The sequence below is a fragment of the Ammospiza nelsoni genome, chromosome 8 (genome assembly GCF_027579445.1).
Source record: "Ammospiza nelsoni isolate bAmmNel1 chromosome 8, bAmmNel1.pri, whole genome shotgun sequence".
In the NCBI taxonomy this organism is placed as follows: domain Eukaryota; kingdom Metazoa; phylum Chordata; class Aves; order Passeriformes; family Passerellidae; genus Ammospiza; species Ammospiza nelsoni.
In genome coordinates, this window is record NC_080640.1 from 17,690,278 (window position 1) to 17,706,275 (window position 15,998).

Here is a 15,998-nt window from a genome sequence, read left to right on the forward strand (position 1 = left end):
GAGCTTCTCTATCTTACTTTGTACAAAGATTTTTCAAACATGAGTTTCACTTCCCTCACAGACATACATCCTTCTGTATAATGCAGCAAGAAAAAAGAGAAGACAAATGAAAGGTCATTCTGCTCCTGGTTTTGATTCTTAGCTTTTATATAAATGAGAAATACAAGTACATACCTGCCTTAAAATTTTGCTTCTTGTTTTTAGAACTCACTCTCATACTTGTATTTGGCTTCTTTTCTGACCATCTTTAGTGAGGAGGTAGAAATAGTCCAGTGATGTAGATTCCACAGAAGTAGTGTCCCAGGATGTCTCCCGCCTTCAGCATTTTTTTGTTCCTAAGTGAACTCTGCAATTTGAAAACAAAGGTATTTGTTTGCATGATCTGAGGATTGTTTTGTTCATTTGTTCACTCCCATTTTACAACCATTTTAGGGCTGATTTACAGGATTTCTTACAAAAAGAGACAGCTGTCCATCCCAGAGTGACAATAACAAATACCTGTTGGGTTTTGTGGAGCACAGTCAGGTTCCTAGCAAACAACTGTCACAATCTCCAGCACACTCTGGTAGCCCCAGCAGGGACAGGCAGCTGAGTGAGCAATGATTTCCTGGCATTCTGCCCTTTGCAAAGGCTGGGTGATGACTCCAGGCTAAAAAGAGGAATTCTTCCCTGCTGTGCCACCCTTTCAGAGGGACTGAGAGAAAAATACATGCCTCCACTCCACCTGTATATGGATTTCTACTGTCAACAAATACAGATGTCCATCTGGTCAACTTGGAACTGAAGTAGCTGAGGTTTGAAAGTCCTTGATTTTCACTGTCCCTGTGGTAAAGGAGATGAAAGCTGGACAGCTGGCATGGTAAGGAGCAGTAAACAAAATATCTTTTTGCTTCCATGCATGAACCAGAGGCTGGAGATGCTAAAGGAAAGCTCAGCCATGGTGAACATGAATTGCTGCCATTCTTCTATGGAAACCCCCAAGGTTCAGGCCAGTTTGCCTAATCTTTGCAAGAAAATATCAATTTCCTACAAGGAGAACTGTCTGGCCCTGAGGTAATGTGCTTTGAGATAGCAGAGTCTTCTCAAAGGAAACTTTTGAGTCAGCTCATGGTATTCAAAATCTATGGGTAAAAGTGGCAATCACACACTGTGATTGTGTCCTGCACCTCACCTGAGGAATGGTAGCTCTGTGTTTAGGGATAAGCCTGTACCAATCACAGCTTTTTGTTGTCTAAGATGTGTAGGTAAAAAAAAGTTAAAGTAAAGGAAAAGCAAGCAAACAACAAACAGAGCTATGTCTGGTTACAGCCAGATGTAAAAGGGTATCCTCTCTCCAGACATGTACAGTGAGTCTTCTCTTTGCTCAGAGGTTAAATTACAGTTTTACTGCTTCTGTGGTACTCTTAACAGTGCAAAGCCAACACAGACATGGGAGATGGTGATAAAGTTCTGTCTCACTCATTAACGGGGCTGCTGATTACTCTCCAGTAGCACAATGTTTATCAGTGCTTAGTGGTGGTGGAGCCTGAACCAGGAGGAATCTTGGCTTTCAGATCTCATGGACGGAGGTCTGGAGAAATATATTGTCTCCTGTAAACTGAGAACTTTTGCTGAAAAGTGAGTAGAGTAACTATAAGCATGGAGATCATGATGTAATCTCAACAATTATTTTCCTAGATGGAGTCACAGTTACAAAAACAACTCGGCGCCACTGATGAAGGAAAGAATAGTGACTGCCACTGTCCCTGAAACCCTTGTGACAATCCTTGTCTTGCCTGGACATAATACAAGTGCTTGTAAAGTATAATGTTTCAAGCTGGAAAAGCTGCATCTGCACCAAGTGTTCAAGGTGCAGACCATTCCTGGGACTGGATGGAAACAGCAGCACTGTACTGATGTAGCTATTCCTCGTATAAATATGATAACAACTTCTTAGGCAAAGAAGTTGTTCCTGACTGGTTTAATAACCTGGTAAAGTCCCGTTTCTTTACCTTTTGGACAAATATGGCCACTAACAACCAAGGTGCAGTATTTGAGCTTAGGTCAGGATTCAGCTGGTTCAAACATTTAAGGATGTCTGAATTTAGTCTTTGTTAAAGAAAAAGGAAGGCAATTCTGGGCATCTGAAACCGCCTGGAAATGCTGAGAAATGTATGAGGTGTTAGCAGCAGGCATCATCTGATACGAGCTACTGAAAAAGTTAGCATGAACACAGATTTCAAGCTGTTTAATCCAGAAACCAACCTCCTATCTTGTTTAAATAGGTGGCTTTTTTCAGTTTCTCTTAAGTGCCCAGCAAGTTGTGATGAGGAGGTTAAATTACAGATACTATTCCTGGCCTGGCACAGACTGAATGTCAGCCTTTTTTTTTCACTAGACAGGAGCTGGGTAAACCAGCAAACTCGGCTGGAGCGTATGACATCACTGCTACTGCAATATATAAAGGGCCAGTTGGTTCCCCCACCCCCTTGGGCTGGTATTTGGCTGAAGGGTTATGCCATGAGGCATCACAGTGGCATTTTGGCAGCACCCTCTGGGAGTTGCATAGCGGTCTGAAGTCAGCAGCATGGCGTTACCCATGAGAATGAGAAGAGAAGGAAAGATTTTTTTTTTTAAATCTTTGTGAGCTGGTTTCTTCAGGTGGTGCTCTCTCTGTGGCATCCATCCACAGCTCCAGCTCAAAACTCAGAGCCCTGTGGTAACTGTTGGCTGATGTTTATTCAGCAGCATGCTCCACTTCCACACATGCTGCTTCTTTAAGTTTCCAGGGGCTCATAATGACAATAAATAGTTAATGCTCCTTGCCATGGGAAATAGGAGAATCCCTAATGAATTGAGGACTTTGTTGCATAGGTTTGTATTTGTTCATGGCACACACAGGAGTTCATAACCAGATGAGAGCTCTGGATGGAAAAATGTCTCCTCAGCTTTGTGTCATCAAGCTGAGGCAGCACTCCCAGCCATGGCAGCTCCTCCCTGGCCCAAGTGGGGCTGGCTCAGTGAGGTCCCTTGGATATTGCTGGAAAATCCTGCATGGCAGCAGGGATCAGCACATGAATGAGTACCGAGCTGCTGCTGCTGGTGGTCAGTGATCACAGCACTGATGGATTCATTGCGCATTTAGGAAAACAAACAAAAAGGTGTCAGGCAGTTAACATGTGGACCCAGGGGAGGATCACAGCACCCTCAACAAGCAAGGGAGCTGCCTCCAAAAGAGGCAGCAGTCCTCAAGCCACATTTCCCTGAACTGTCAAGAAAGGCAATTTCTAAATTGAGGTGGACATAAAATTAAATCTATTAGCACAAGCCTCTGTTTCTCTCATCCAACAAGATCACTTTCACCAATTCTTTGTAGTCATAAAAGGAAACCAATGTGAATTCTCTTGCTTGGGGAAAGGGAAACCACTTTACTCAAACAAAAATACCCACCCCAGCAGATGGAAGATGATCAAGTGGATCTTTCTAGCTTAGGGTGAAAATCCCAAATGCTGGCAGAAATGGCTAGCATAGAACAAGGTGACCTCAGCTATTCCAGCATCAGGTCTTTGATTATTGCGCTGGAAAGCAAGGCAAAGAAACCATGTGTCTGAACCGAACCAGTGTAGGAAATGGGTCCATTCCCTTTGAGGATTTGGCCTGGCAATTATGGCTCGAACAGCTTGTTCTGGGCCAGAGGAGAGGAGAGACTGTTCTTGACTTTGGGCCAGCTTCTGTTCTCAGTTACGCTGGTATAAATCTAGAGTCATTTTACAGACGTCAGTAGAATAACTGAGAACAGAATTGGTGACTGAATACATCAACTTCCTCAGCCAGCACTGTGTGCTATCCAGAAGCTACATCTGCAACTGTAACCACAGTAAAGTGAAATTCATCTGCGAAGAGCCAAACCTCACCACCATGAGGTATTCAGACCAACATGCAAAGGAAAGGGGTTAGAACCAATACCACATTGTTATGCCACCAAATCATGCCCTCTGGACAATTCTGATTTTCTCACCTGTATTGCTCATCACTGAAAACAGCAGCACATTTGGGATAAAGTAATGTTGCTCTTTTCTGCAATATTCACTAGAATACACAGATCTAAGAGTGCAGGGGTAGGCATGGTACAGTTCCAGACTGCACCAGCAGAGCTGGCTGCCAAACTGAATTGCCATCATGTGGACAATATCAACTTTTGGAAACATGCTTGTGCATGTGTTAGGGGAGGTTGTTCTCATTTAGATAGCTTTTGAAATTTCACATGGAATAAAGATTCTGAAGAGAAATTAAATTGGGAATTTAAAAATTTCATTTAGAATTAAAAACTTTGTTTTAAATTTTAGATTATTTCATCATTTTCAGTGAAAAAAGCCTGTGAGAAAAAATATGTATATATACTATAATAGTTATAATAGTATGTTATTAGTGTCCTTAAATCAAAGAGGGTATATGCTATTTAGCATTAACTGAAATCTTTCATTTTATTTTCTATGTCAAACAATACTCTGATGGTACTGCAACAGAGAGTGTGATCTTGTTTTCAAATTTCCCTAAGTAAATATTTCAAATTATAAAGCCCATAAATTTTGAATTATCTTTCTAGGGGAAATGTCATTAAAATGAATATGATTGTGATTTTATTTGTTTAATCAAACCTCTTCTCATTTTTTTTCTGAAAAAAGAACTGAAGTCTTTTTCTTCTTCTACTGAAGCTACTTCATTTGTTCCAATGGAAGCTGGAACCAGGGACTCATCAGTTCAAGGAAGGTCAGTGTAGGCTGGTGGAAGTATGAACACAAGGAAGACATGTACCTAGTTAATGATTGTGTTCTGTATCCTGCTGTGTCCTTTCCTCAAAGGAGGTGAACCTCTTGCAGCCCCAGCTGAAACGCTTACCTTTCCAGCTCAGACCACAAAGCTCCAAACACTGGAAGATGAAGACCTCACATGAAGAAAAATGGGAGGAACAGAGACTGCAAGTGTCTCTACCTTTCCCTTTCTGGTTCAGTGGCAAAGACCCAGCAGTTATTTCCAGCCGGTCTCCGGGCTGCCTTTCCCAATGTCCTCCAAATGCCCCATCCTGCCAACAGGCCTGTTACGTCTGGAAGAAGGAGATGTCTCTCAGAAAGGGTTGTATCTGGACTGAGGCTTTCTTGCAACTCCTGTTCATCCTTTCCATCTCCTGGTTCACTGCCTTTGAAGAGCCGGGAGCATGCAGACGTGACAGGGGAAGTCAAAGGCACAGAGCACATGACTGACACAGGCCAAGGGCAGGTACAGCACTTGACAAACAGCACGAGTCTATGAGAAACACAGGGCACAAGGGATGGTGCTCCTCCTATGACCTGCAGCCAGCACAGACAAGTGACATTTAAGCAACCGAACCCAAACAGTGCGTTTCTTGGCATTAAATGTCTGCCTGGAAAAGGCCACTCTCTGTAACTAGGTCAGTCACTGTACACCAAGATATTTATACAGCTCCCCAGCAATATGGTATATGAACACCTCGTGGCTATTTATCTTTGCAAACTCTCCCACTGCAAGCAGGATCTGTGTCTCATCTACAGGGCAGCAGCTAAGGATGATTTGCCTTAGACTTTACCTTCAACTGGCTGATCTGCCCAAGATCAAAGAGGGCATTTGTGGCAGGGCAGGGAACCAAATCTGTGTTTTCTGAATTGCACAAGAAGAGCTTAACCTTTCTCAGGTAAGGCAAAAATATGCCTTCCCACTGCCCTTCATAACTCATGGTACTTTTATCTCTGGGAGCCCACCCCACCCCACCCCCTTGCAGCTGAGTATGGTGCTGTAGGTTGGCATTATATTGTATAGTGAAATCCAACCAAGTTTGGAGGTGACTGACTGCAAAGATCTCTGCTTCATCTCAGGTGCTTGATACCTAAATATTGCTAAGATTGCTAAAACCCAAGCCTTCCTCACTAGCTGGTGGTGACAGCTGACATGACAATGGTACAGTGCCCTCACTGAGCACTGGAAGGATTTTGGCTGATGAGACAGGTATTCATCTCTCTCCATTCTCAAGAAAGAGTTAGATGATGAAAGCTTCTGAGTTGTCCCTTCCTGAATAAGAGAAAGGAGATTTTCCCACAGCAGAGGGAAAGCTGTGGAGTATCACAGCATTGCAATGGTTAGAGGTGGAAGATGGTAAAGGGGGAAGGGAAATAATAAAAAAAAAAAGAAAATATATAATTTTATAATTATATATTTATAATTTTATGATATATATAAAATAAAATATGGTCAAGAAAACAAATACAATGTTTTGGATGCCTTGTAATCAAGAGCACACCAGACAGTCCCAGTCCCTGTCATGGGAAAATTGTAACCATATCAGCAAGTATGTTAGACACAAATGGGAGACAGGTGTATTCTCCCCTGTGACCTACACGAGGAAATCTGCAGCTAGCAACAAGCCATGCCTCACTTCTCTTTCCAGGCTGGGGAACCTGAAACCATCCCCCACTTGCACTGCCCTCTGCTCATCAGCCCCAACACACTGATACCATCAGCATTGTCAAGTTTGCACTTAAACCATTTAAGCTTCTTGACAAGGAGAGTCTGACCCACACCCACCAGACAGGATACAGTCTCAGGAAATAACAGGCTTGCAGAGAAAAAGGATTATTCTTTTACTGATGGTCTCGTCTGCTCTTTTTCTTTATAACTTCTGGATATTTTCAAGACTTGGACAGAGACTGCTGAATCTGTTTTCTGTTAAGAGAATTCAAAATGCTTGTGCATGCTAGGTTCAAAATGGTTCCAACTTCTAAGCAGTTTTCTCACCCACTGAATTCCACAGGATTTACAGACAGGCAATATACCAAAACACCATAGACAAAAAGATGTAGGTATCAGAGGTGGAGGAGAAGATGGAGGCTTTGGTTTCTAAAATATTCTGGTTCAGGCTGCAGGAACAGAGCTATTTCTCACTTACACCTTGCTGTAGGTTTCAAATGCAGCCAGAAGAGCTCTGCTCCTGAGCACGCAGTGTGGCAGGGAGGGTGATACTCAGTGCATGCCAGAGCACATGACCCAAGCACACAGCCATCCCTTCACATAACATCTCTCCTCCAGTGACAAACTGCTCCTCAACCTTTGTGATTATAACAGAACCATTCCAGTTGAAGGACAAAAGCTGTGGCTTGGCTTCTGCCTGCTATCTGGAGGATGGCATGGGACAGCCCCACACCTATGGGAGGCCTCTGGGAGGGCAGGGCAGAGCCCCCTCTCTGTTGCCCCAGGTATCTCTAGAGGCCATACTACTTTCCTCCTTTCGAGGAGCAAAAGCCAGGAGAAAAATCCCAAACAAGATGACAGTTCCTCCCAGCTGCCTCTTTCTGCATTTTGCACAGGAGTTGCTTTGGTTTTGCCCTCCAGATTCCCTATTCAGAGACTGATTAATTGTTATGATTTAATGGTGTGTCCCCAAGCCAGTCCCTCATTCTTTCACAGTTAATGCACTTGTTATGGTGTTTCATGTGATTATTCTGTGAAGGATATGTGCAAAAGACAGAAAAGGGAGCATCAAGAGATTTAAGGAGAATCCACACTCGTTCCCCAAGAGACAGACTCTGATGACCCTGGCAGAGTCAGTCCCTCAGCAGCTGCAGTGTTGCTGTCAGCATGGGGCTCCCCTAGACCCTCTGAAGAAGCCTGCAGACAAACAATAGCACCAGCCTAGTGCTGCCACCAGCAACTCCCCCACCCCTTCTCCTCAATTCTCCCACACACCACAGAGGTGGCAACTATAGCTACTTGTCTGTAGCTTCATTCCATTCACAAGCCTGCTCAAAGACTGATGTCTCAGTTTTGGAGAGACAGACCAAGTCCCAGTATCACTACTTCAAAGCAGATCAGTCAAAACAAAGAGTCTCACTGAACAATACCACGATAAGGAGCGCTGCCCCACTGCCAGCACAAACCCTGACACAGCTTGCAGGGGTCAGTACCCTCTGAGTATGATGTTATTTCTGCACCAGCATCCTGGGCAGTCCTGGGCACTTATCTCAATTTCTACACAATGAAGCCCTGTGCTTTGAAATATGCAAAGGACAGAGACTGGGACACATGAAATACATCTCGACAAAGCAAAAGCCAGCAGAAGAGTGCAAAATTGTACATGGGTCTATAACAAAGCAGACAAGCAAGCCAAGATGGCCTTGAGGTATGACAGCTTATGTCTGACCCAGGTAAAGTTGATAGACAGAGGCACACCTGAGACTGCAGGAGCTGCAAATTGCCAGAGACTGCTGTTTGCTGACTTTGCTTGTTAAGGTGTAGCCAATTGTTAACCACATACATTCCGTTGAGAGACTCTTCCAAAAAAGTTGCACATGGAAAGTATGAATTGGGTGGCCTTCATGTACCTGACTGTCATACCCTTCTCACAGTCCCCAAAAAGCCTTTGGCACAGTGTGTAGGTAATGGGGAAAGCATCCTTGAAACTAATGAGATGTGGCTATGTGAGAGGCTGAAAATAAAGATGCATCCCTATTTGACCTTTTTGGCTCATAAAAAGATGGGCCTGACTGTTACCAGATGATTTAGATTAATCATTGCTAGCCACTGGCTTCTTGTATATCATTATTTGCAAGCACAGGTGATGGATGTTAAAGAAACCTCAAACTATAATTAACTATCTGCTTTCTATTCCTGTCCAAAGAGGATCATTTGGCAGGGAAACACAAGGGAAACCTTTCTTCTAGGTAAGGGTTGTCCTCTTACAGCTTCAATGCTGCCTTAATTTCTCTGAGACTGCTAAAGGACAGGGGTCTTGGTGGCAGTCTCTTCCACCACACACACTTGCAAGCCATAAAAACCTGGCAAGAAGCAAGAGAGTCATAACACACCAAGCTCAACACACACATACACACACAAATATACATATATAATATATACATACATACACATATACAACTTCAGATATAATCACTGATCCATCCAAAAACATATGCAGGCTTGATTGAAGAGGAGCAACCTCATCTCCAAGGTAAAGTTCCCCTCTGAGTGAAGACATGCAGCTCCCACTGTGGTCCTTTCCCCACACACCTGATCACAGCTGATCACACACAGCTGATCCCAAAATGCAGCACAACCTCAGGCAATGCACAGTTACCTCTAAGAGCAATGAACTCACCCTCTGCTGGGAGCAGCCACAGCTCTGTGTGACCAGCACCCCAGCTGCAGCCAGGCCTGCAGCTAAAAACCACTTGCAGAATTTGCCTCTGCCAGCAACTTTCCCTGTGTGTAACTCAGCTGGACTTAAGAAAGACTGATACAGATGAGTGGAATTTTCTCCCAGCATGGCTCATAGGGTTAGTTGACTTTTCTTCTGGTCTTGGAGGGGTTAATAGTTTTGTGGACTTTTTTCCCACAGCTCTGGTAATGCAAGTACAGGTAAGACAAGCATTTCAGAGAAGAAGCAGGTAGGAATAAGAGGCTACAGAGCAAAACTTCTGTTGGCTTGCAGAGCAGGGGTGCAATTGCACCTGCAAACCTGCACCCAGCTGTGGCCTCAAAGTTACAGCTGTTTGGGTAACTGAGCTGAGAATGCACATATGAATACCTTCCTAATGGCGAGTGTGGAAGCATGGAGAAATGGAGCTGGGGCTCCAGTGTACTGGCAATCTTTTACATCTTAGTGTTTGTCACAGACCTCATCCTTCAAGCATTTAACTGAGGACATTTGCTTTTTAAGCGGTCAGTTCCTTGAAGAAGTGAAGGAGGAGAGCCACAGACTTTGATCCTGTCCAGAAAGCTTATTTGTCCTTCTTATCTCTTCTCTCTTCTCCTCCCCTGCCTCCCTCCCAGAAATGTCAGAGGACTAGAGAGGAACCCTCTAGCTGGCACTGTACAAATCCAGTATGAATCAGTCACACTGGTCTGCTGCTGTAAAACTTTTCTCTATTCAGATTCAATCAAATTGCCAGTTTACAAGTAATTTAAAAAAGCACAAGCAGTTTGGCTTCTCAAGCTCGATTTTAATTATTTCTGTTCTTTTTTTGCTACTGGGTTCTGCAGCTAGACTAATAAAGTGCAGTTCCTTAGGACAGGAAACTAAGAAGTTCTGCAACAACTGGAGTAAGAAAAACCTATGCCATTTAAGAAATCTTCCAACAATTAAAACTGGATGCAAGTCATAGTCACAGTCATTTATTGCGGCCTCTTAGCACTGCATAGATATTTGAACTATCTTAATTTTTCAGGCTGTGTACCATGGTAATTACTTTTTATAAAATATTTAAATTATTCTATTCCTATTTGTTCCAAAAAAAGAAACATCCAACAGCCTTCCAAACCATATACAAATCACTGGAGTTTTAGAGAGTAGCTTATCTGTAGCAATAATCACCTGGAAAGTAAAACCAATACATATTTCTTTAAAGTTGTTTACAGCACAATGTACAAAAAATTAAATGGAGCTTCATATCAATTTAGTGCTCTTTTTAAAAGATCATGCTCTTTTAAAATATCATGCCCCTTTGCAAAATAATTGCATGTCATAACTACTATTCACTGCAAACAAATCTATGTGTATGTCTCTTTCCACACACAGACTTTCAGAGGCAATCCTGCATTTCTCTGAGAAAAAAAAAAAAAAAAAAACTGGATAAAATGAAAGGACATTCCACTTCTAATCACTGAAGAAAAGATTTCAATGATGTTTGATTTCTCCTATCTGATCAATCACATTACTGATCCTTGAGTGCACACACGTTCACAGGAACAACCACTCTCCACAATTTTCCTGTTTTAAAACCACCCAGACGCTTCCCCCTTACCTTCTGTGCTCCAGCTTCCTGACAGGGACAATGCAGGGCTGTGCTTTCTTCCCTTAAGTCAAAGCCCCAGCACATTTTAGAGCAGCCTGCTTGCTATTAGCAGTTCCCATTACTTATGTGTGTCGGACTCTTCCTCTGAACATGGTTATTTTAATAAAAACGATGACTGAAAAATAAAAAAAACCAATAAAAGTGGAGGAGCTAAGCCTTGAATCCTCGCAGACCTGCCCAGCCAGGTGAAGTGAAATGAGCAAGGAATCCAAAGTTAGTAAAATGGATTTAAATAGTTATAAGGCAAGGGGAAACCAAGCGGAGATCATGGTGGGGAAGAGGCAAACACACGTATTGGAATAACCACGCGGTGTCGAGTAACAGACAGATGAAACAAACAGTCATCAGCTATTTTTACATCCACATTGGCCATTGGTAATTCTTCAGAGATAACTAATACAGACAGCAATGCTGGGCCATGGGCTTGCTGCTGCCAGTGACTCAAAGCTCAGAGCACTGCAGTTTTGTACCTCCAGGTGGGAGGCAAAGCGTTTATTAGGGTCACCACTAAAAATACTGCGCACATATGCACACGAGTAACACATTGCTGTCCTGTGGGGGCTTCTGCATAAATAGCTCATTTCATCATCAAGGCTGGACACATGTAGCCAGTGTTCTTGGACTTCTTGGAGTAAGGACCTCTTCCACTGTCCCTCCAAAGCAAACAAGATGAGCACATGCCAGCATTGGGTTTCATTTGGCGCACTGCAATAGGATGTTGGATAATGGGAAAAATATGCCATGAAGTCAACAAGCTCCATTTCTGTACTGCAGATCTGAACAATGGATGGCACCCTGTGCCATGCTGAGTGCACACAGCTCCTTACTGGAGTCATGGGACTCTCCTGGGGTTCAGCATCATGTTGGACTTGAACCACAGCCTACAGTAAAATGAAGAGCAGGATCTCCTGTCATTACAGCCCTGTTTCCATGGCAGAGCAGGACTCCACATGAGCCCAGTGGTCATTTACACATTAAAAAGACCTTCTAATTACATTGCTATAGCACCAGCAAGTTTCTGCAGCCTGGGAATCTCCAAGCACCAGGACACTTGTGATGAGCTAGCTGTCCCTGAGATCCAAGAGCAGCCCAGGCTTACCCCTCCTTGGAGGGACAGTGACCTGCCTTCCCAAAGCAGCCTTCAGCTTTGAATTCCCAACCTGAGGAAGGCACATTTTTCAACTTAAAATTCAGCAGGAAGATTTTGCAAAGATAGGACATTTCTGAAGTCCTGTTCAGGGTTTTTTGTGCTCAGGTATTTCTAACTCATCCCAAACTGAATGCTGGTCTTGCCAAACATCAGGGCACTTCTAAGTGCTGAGTTCTGGCCTGGAACTGCAGAGTTCCAACAGCTCCCAGTGCTCTGCACCTGTAGCAGCACTTATGCACAAAGGTCTGGTATCATCAGTCATGGCACCTATAGACTGAGACATAGGAGAGAACTGGCGCACACTGAAAAACATGTTTGGGATTACAAGAGACAGTGGAAAAAGTAGTTTTCAGGCACCCACTGCCACCAAAGTAGGCAAAACTGTCTGTACGTGTGTCTGTCTCTCCCACAGATTTCTAAAGAGGGGAGGAATGTATTTCTGGAATATTTGTGCTAAAAATAAACCCATCTCTGCTGTCTATGAAGAGAGGCTTTCTGTAAGCCCTGCTTTCTGTAAGGTCTGAACTTGTGAACTGCTGAGAGGCTGAATCACAACTAGAAAGATCCCTGTGGAAATGGTAACTGCTAATGCAGGAAGGTTGGCTGATTGCTTGGAAAATCCAAAACAGGCCTCTCACATGAAAGCAACTGGGGTTAACACTATTCATCAGGATAAATGTAGTTCACAGACTCCAGCTTTGAAAGGACTCAAATCTTGGGACAGGCATTAAGCTTATTCAAATACTGTGGTAGTAAATATTTGCTAACTCAGTGCTCAGATGAGAGTCTGGGATCAGATGGGCTGTCATTAAAATAAAACCTCTTCTGGGGAAAATTACTGAATAACACACAGGAAACACAACCCAGTGGCACTTAGATGTTGTTATCTCACTCCCAGGAAATTTAAAAACCAGAAATTCCTGCTGCTTTTTTTCAGTGAGTGTCGAGCAATAACAGACCACATTGAACTTTTTCAGACAGCAATTTGGACTGAAATTTTAAACTTGTATGAAAACAGTATGCAATTTGCACAAATATGTCAATGGAAAATGTATGTATGTTTGTATGCATAATGAACTCCATCTTTCACACACACACTTGAAACTTTGTGTGCTTGGCAACACTGAGAATTCTGACAAGAGAGCCTTATGCAAGAGCAGTAGCTTTCAGCCTTTTCTGATTTGTATCCCATCCCAACACTTTCTCTAGGGAAATAAATGGAGTTCTGCCCTGCTGATAGAGAGAGTTTTTCCCTTTGTTACCTTAGCTGCAAATCCCAGGGAAGCAGTATGCAAACCCAAGGGGTCAATGCACCAACCACATGCAAAAAGTCCCTGGTACATGGAAACCAAGGAGTGGAACTGATTATAAACAGAAATGAAAACATCACCCTGGACTAGGAAAACTCAAGCATCAAACTGTTTTTGTTGTAGAAATTAAATGTTTTATAATTCTCAAGGCATTAACAACAAGGGGTCTGTTTAGGAACCCATGAGAGCAATAGGACTATATTGAGTTTTCAGTTGTTTGCTTACAGCACTTTTTGTTCAGCAAAGCAACACAGGTTCAGCTCTTACCTGGCAGCCAGAGATTGAATGATTTATTGACTATTATCACAGTGAGTGGAATAACTTGATGTCTGGGCACTGGACAAGGAGTGTAGGTGAGTGCAGAGCATTGGCTGGACAGAGCAGCCTCTGGGTCATATCAGCTGAGCAAAAGCACTGAAGCAGTGAATTGCTGATGCAGGTATTTTCTCTTCCAAGGGGGAACAAGATCAAGGGTGCATTTTCTGCCCAGCTCCCCCTGCTAGCCAAACAGGCTGTGCTGCACGTGGCATCAGGGGAAATGACAGGTCATGTTCCTCTCCGTCTGTGCCCAGCCCCTTACACATCCTGGTCTGAACAAGATTCTGTCCTGACAAACCCAGCTGAGAAGATGTGTGTGAGGACATAAAGATCCCCAGCACCTGAGAACCATTAGCAGTCTCTTTCCCTGGGGACATTTCTCCACCTTTCTGGAAGAGCTGCTTATCCCTTCATGCAGAATCTGTGCAATGAGACAGATGCAGGACTCATCCCCAGCTTCTCCCCAGGACTACTCCCTAGGGTTCAAACCTTGCCAGAAGATAAAGATCATTGGTTCCAACTCCAGGGTCTCCTAGAATTCTGACAAGGAGAGAACTTTTTAAATCCATTGCAATTTTTTCCCATTTTTCCTTATCGAAGCTTTGAATGAAGCCTAGCAAAGTAAAAAGTCTCTGCAAAAGGAAGCTCTGGAAGAAATCTGAGAAGGGTTCAAGAAAAAGAAATATTTCCTTAATTTCATCTCTCATAATTTTATAATATGGTGTTTAATAAAATAAAATGTCAAAATTATTTTCATCCTCCCCTCAAAAAATAGTAAAAAATATTATTTCCTAAAAAAATTGTTATGTTTGTTCTCTGAAATCAGATTTCTTATGAAACATAACAAACTCTGTTACATTTTGACTCTGACTGCATTTGCAATCACTGGCAGACATTGGTTCCAGCATCTTTTTGTCCATCTGTGAATAAGACCTTAAATGCAATTTTAAAAGAATTTCTGCTCTCCTGCTCTCCTCTCCCTGCTGCTGTGCCATCAATAGCACCCAGACTCAGCTGACTCAGAAAGAACTTGTCTGGATTCCAGCCTGGAACACTCATCCTAAACCTCTGTGAAATGCCCGACCATGGCATTTCATGCTGAGCCTGGGGCTCAGCATCTCTCTCTTGGCTTTTGGGGACAGAATGCAGACCAGAAGGACTCTAAAAACACAGCCTCAGGGACACTTTCGCAAGGATGTCAGTCACAACTTCATCCTGCACATAGTTCCCCAAATCAAACTGGCATTTCAGTCAGGAGCAGTCACATTTTACCAGTGCCACCTCACTACAGTGATCATACCTGAGGAACCCCAGGAAGATGCTTTTGCAGAACTGCTGCACTATTAAACACTCTGCCAAGAGTGGAAGACAGATGTGGCAATAAAAAAATTAACTACAGAGAATGTTAAATAGCAGAATTATTCTACAAATTATTCTACATTATTCTACAAATAAAGATTAAACCTGCAAAGCACTCTTCTACCTGAGCCCATTTTTCACCCATTTAGGTTGCACTACCTAGAATAACCAAAATAATATTCTAAGTACCTATCTGCCTTCTGGGCATTGATTTTTCTTGGAAACCTTTCCCTTCTCATGAGGATATGTCAGCAAACCTGACAGCACCTTGCAATTTTGAGGAGAGGTCCAGCCTGTGCCAGGACATACAATAAACCAGTCTTTCTGAAGCTAAAGTTTAAGAAATGAGCACACTAGTGACATATCAGGTGTGGGAAAAAAATACCAGTAAATACTGGGAGTGATCTAAAATTAGTTCTCATTAAAAACATTATGTAGAAGCCAGTGACATTTAAGGATGCTAAGCCAAATGCATTAGGTAATTTATAAACATAGCTACAATCCATCTAATTTAAGAAAAGGTTGGAAGAATGTGGGGTCACTGGCCTAGTGTAAGTATTTCCCATTTACAAATTGCAAAGCAAAAACCAGCGACCACAGGCTAATTAAAATAGCTGGACAAACAATGATGGGAACCATGAGGGGCTATTTTTAGGGGACCGTGTGAGAGCCCAGGCAGCCAGGAGTCCAGTCAGTCCAGAGGTGTCACATGGCTGCTCTCAGTCCTTTGCACTCTCTCACCCCACCACAGGCAAGGTGAACCAGACAGATGATATTTGTTTCAGCCCCACACACCTCCATCCAGATTTCATGCAGTATTTTGCACTCTACACAACACATTGGATGAATTCCCATGGAAGTATCCACAGCATCACCATCCTTGTCCTGTCCCAGGTTCCTTCACAGCAGAAAGATGGGGTTTGGGCAGGGAGAGCAGGGCTGACTCTCCCCAGATGCTGGGAAATCAGAAGAGGAAATTGTGGTGTGCTGCACTACAAGAGGAAGTTCTGTTATGCTGCAGTTCAG

At 43.1% G+C, this 15,998-nt stretch overlaps 1 protein-coding gene across 3 annotated transcripts in view; it reads right to left on the bottom strand.

The window, feature by feature from the left end:
- The window catches only part of C8H10orf71 (chromosome 8 C10orf71 homolog), a 38,390-nt gene that overhangs the window by 8,272 nt on the left and 14,120 nt on the right, over positions 1-15,998 (bottom strand). Inside the window, exons 1-2 of one of the 3 annotated variants that reach the window (XM_059477158.1) lie at positions 10,785-11,078; positions 175-346 (exon numbers count right to left, since the gene is read on the bottom strand). The gene's annotated coding sequence lies outside the window, so the exon portion shown is untranslated. Of the gene's footprint in view, positions 1-174; positions 347-4,878; positions 5,081-10,784; positions 11,079-15,998 lie in introns of those variants that run through there. The other 2 variants (XM_059477159.1, XM_059477160.1) reach the window with 2 other exon arrangements.